The sequence below is a fragment of the Osmerus mordax genome, chromosome 18, assembly GCF_038355195.1.
Source record: "Osmerus mordax isolate fOsmMor3 chromosome 18, fOsmMor3.pri, whole genome shotgun sequence".
NCBI classification, from domain to species: Eukaryota; Metazoa; Chordata; class Actinopteri; order Osmeriformes; family Osmeridae; genus Osmerus; species Osmerus mordax.
In genome coordinates, this window is record NC_090067.1 from 3,650,110 (window position 1) to 3,654,753 (window position 4,644).

Consider the following 4,644-nt stretch of genomic DNA (forward strand, 5'->3'; position numbering starts at 1 on the left):
AGGCGCGAGGAACAGGAGACAGGAAACACAAACCAGGAGGGGAACCAGGAACCAGGAGAGGAACTGGTCACACAATGTCAGGCTGAACTACCTGATAACAAAAATACAAAACATACACAAAAAAAATTCGGTTTTGAAACACTATTATTAACATGAATATGTGTATGTATCTATATATTGATATGCGCATGTATTTGTGGCCCAACAGACCCAGACACACAACCTGAGACAGAAAGATCCACAGCCAAACTACAAGAACCAGGCGCCTTCCATAAATCACACACACGGAACAATCAACAGAGTCTTCCAAAGAAGTTTCACTGCAAAAAGGTTTTACACTGGAACACTGGGACATTTCACTTAGAGCGAGAGAGAAGAGAGAGAGAGAGAGAGAGAGAGAGGGAAGGAAAGAGAGAGAGAGGGGGGGGGGGGGGGGGACTACTCCGCTCTTACGAGAAATGTGTGTGTATGTGTTTTTTGAGAGAGAAAACAATGAATAAAGATGAAGGTGAGTGGAGGAGTGGTGAGCAGGCGGTGGTGTGGTGTGTGATCATGACAGACTAGGAAAGTTGTAGATCAGGCAGACCGGGAGCATGAATGGCTGGTCTGACCAGAGCAGGGCTTGCTGGCAGACCAAATTGGAAACAGCAAAACAAACATTCCCTAGGAACACACGCCGCCTCCTCCCTCCTCCTGCTACTCCCCCCCCCCACCCTCCCCCCCCCCCACACGCTCGCTCCCTCCTCCCCTCCTCTTTCCTCACCCCCGTCCTCCTCTCCAGTGAGACCTGTCTCAGGCAGTGCTTCTTTCTCCTCCTCCTCCTCCTCTCTCCCCAGTGTCTCAGATCGTGCTCCCCTCTCCTCCTCTCCTCCCCTCCTCCTCTCCGCCCTCCTCCTCTCCGCCCTCCTTCTCTGCCCTCAGACCAGACCACACAGACGGGTGGGGGGCACGCACCACAGGAGGAGAGGAACAACAGAAAGGCCCAGAACGGAGGAAAGACAGCAAAAGATAGATAGAATGTGTGTGTGTCTGTGTGAGAGACAGAGAGAGAGTGAGAGAGAAACAGAGAGAGAGAGAGAGAGAGATGCAGAGAGATGAGAGAGAGAGAGAGAGAGAAGAGAGAGAGAGGAAGAGAAGAGAGAGAGAGTGAGAGAGAGAGAGAGAGAGAGAGAGAGAGAGAGAGAGAGAGAGAGAGAGAGATGAGAGAGGAAGAGAGAGAGAGAGAGAGAGAGAGGAGAGAGGAGACGAGAGAGAGAGAAGAGGATGAGAGAGAGATGAGAGAGAGAGAGGGGAACATTCTGATAGACAGATGTGGAGAACCAAAATGAGCAGTGGGCAAACTGACTCACGGAGATACAGAAAAGTCTTTCTATCACTAACATCTCGCTTTACACACGCACTCACAGTCCTGAACACACTCACACTCCTGAACACACTCACAGTCTCCAACTGGACCAAAACGACTCTTCTCCATAGGGGCCCTGCTCATAACTAACTCTTTATAGGAATACAGTATATATATACTTCATAACTGTCTAACTCTATATTATATAACTGTCAAACTTTATATCATAGAACCGTCCAACTGAACATACTCTGTCTATTTACTCTGTCTAATTCAATCTAAAATGTTATGACTATTATAACTCTATAACATAAAACTGTCTTAAAACTGTCTCATAACGATATGTTACTCTATATGCCACCTCTACATTATATTAATACTCTCTGATGCTTACTAATACTATAAATATTATCTAGATCTAAAAAGTGCTTTCCAACTTTCTACTCCCTTCAAATTACGAAAATATCGGTTTTCTTTACATTTAGTCATTTAGCAGACGCTCTTATCCAGAGCGTCTGCTAAACTATCCATTATAGTTTTAACTCTGTAAAACTATAAATCTCTACTCCTTTTCAACTCAAAGTGTTTTGAGTGAATCTATGTACTTAAATACTTTAATGCCTTAATTTGTATTCATATGGTTGTATTTTAGTATAGTACATTATAGTATAGAATTATTTTATACAGTATCAAGAAACTATGTACATTTTTGCTATTAATATTCCGATTCAATCTGTAGAATCTTTCAAACTTCTACTTTGCAATATATAGTTTAAACATATACATATAGAAACACATCTACATTCATATACATATTGTAAATATATATATTGTAATAGCCTTTACTAACTTGCCATGGCAGTAATACTGTCAGCTCAGCTTAAAAGTGTTTGTTTCTGCGTATCTTATTTTCGCCTGAGACCAGACTCTCTAATTGGACCAAACAGAAGTGTTTGGGTGTGTCTAATAAACGGATCTGAAGGAAACCAAATGTCACAGAGTGGTTTCCTTTGTCACACTTGTGCATCTACAACTTGATGAACTAGAATTCCATGGCTATTTATGAGCTCGTTAACGTTTGTGGCAACGTTAGAAAACCCTGGATGTCCTCTCCACCGGACTGAGGACAGTATTAGGAAGGGCGGTATGGTTGCACAGTTACGAGTGGCTGAAGCAGTGGGACTCAGGAGTGCAGGTGATATCACACTGTTACTGTCCCTCTGCAGGTGATATCACACTGTTACTGTCACTGCAGGTGATATCACACTATTACTCTGCAGGCGATATCACACTGTTACCATCACTCTGCAGGGGATATCACACTGTTACTGTAACTGTAGGAGTGCAGGTGATATAACGCCGTTACTGTAACTCTGCAGAAGTACAGGTGATATCACACTGTTACTGTAACTCTGCAGGAGTACAGGTGATATCACACTGTTACTGTAACTCTACTGTCTTTATACTACCTCCGCTTATGAGCCTCTTTCTATAAAAGCTATACATGAAGTCATTAGGGTTAGGGACCCTAATGTGGCGAAGAGTATGAGGCAAAGTAGCTCCCATGTCAGGCTTAATCCTAACCTTCAACCTACCCCTCCTAACCTTAACACAGCCCTAACCTTAACCATCCCAACCCTAAGCCTAACATAGGCTTATCCTTACCCCTCCTAACCTTAAATGTATACCCACGTGACCCTGAACCACTCACATAACAACCCTACAGTATACATTCACGCGCGACACACCACATACACACCCACGACACCCGCATTCACACTTACAGTAACACACACACACATACACAACAACAAACACGTCCGTCTGACATGCCCCAGAACAACTTTCACCTGTGTGTAGCGGAATGTCCCGGACCAGACCCTCACATACACACCTCTACCCCCTCACACACACCCAGACTGGCTAGAACCCCACCCCCACAAACACACACAAGGGGTGTTCCACCAGACAAACACAGGTCCTATTTTACCCAGATATGGAAAACAAGTCGAGGGCCTGCCAGGGTGACCCGAGGCGTTATTATAAGTTTAACAGCAACCAATTACTTGCCGTGTGTGTCCTGTCTAGGTAAACGCAGGCTTACGTCAGCCAGGCTAAGAAAACCCTGCATTTCCTGCCTCTCCAGGCCTGGCTGGCTGGCTGGCCGGCCAGAGTGAGGGGGGGGAGGGGGGGGGGGAAGGAGCCTAGCCGCTCCAGCAGAAGTATTGACTGGAACGCTCTAAACACACTGAGACATTATATTCCACCCAGCACCTTTCCTCTCGCGTGAAAAACACTTTTCTAGAGGGTGAGATCATGTGGAATAAGAATCGACTGTTCTACATGGAGAGAGTTAATATGGAGACGGATCGTGTAAAGAGTGAATATAGCGTGATTATGTAAAGCAAGAGTGATCATGTGATTGTGTCGGGTGAATATAAAAAGTTACCATGTAGAGAGAGATCGTGTAGAGAGTGAAAATAGATAGTGAACATGTAGAGACAGAATATAGAAAGTTATCATGTAGAGAGTGAATTTAGAGAGTGATCATGTAGGGAGTGATCGTGTGGAAGGTGAATGAAGATAGTGACCGTGTAGAGCGAATAGAGTGATAATGTAAAAAGTGAATGCAGGGAGTTTAGGGACTCTGCAGTGCTGATAGTGTTCTCGAGTCACTTGACTCACAAAACAAATCAAGGTTAGAAGAGCGACGTTGATCGTCGCCATGTTGTTGTTACGGTGGTGATGGCGTTATCTCCCGGGCCTCTATCTCTCGGATCAGACTTCCACAAACCAAGGAGGAACAGATGCCCCCACCGCCTCCCTCCCTCCTCTCCTCCCCCCACCACCTCCTCTCTCCCCCCCCCCCCTCCACCTTTGTCTCACACAGGCTCCTCAGTACCAACACCTACATGGGGAATCTCTCCACTACAAAGACACACAAAGTGAGGGGCCGTCCTCGCACCCCTAACACCCCCCACACCTCCCCCACGCAACCCCCAACCCCCACTGCCTCCCCCCCCCCCGCCCCCAGAAGTGGCGACGGCTTCTAAAGCCATGTAGAACAAATGCTGACCCCCACTGCTGCCTCTTTCTCCCGCCCGACCAGACCCAAATCAGCTTGTCAGCCGTGGCACTTCTGGCTATACAGGCCTGATCTTTCACCCTCAGCCGCCGAGCTCACAGATGTGGGGGCCTATTTACATTTCAAATATACCTAGAGCTATTCACACACTTCAAACAGAGCAGGCTGCCCCTCAAGCTTTCTCACTCGCCACAATGGTCTGGGAGCAATAACA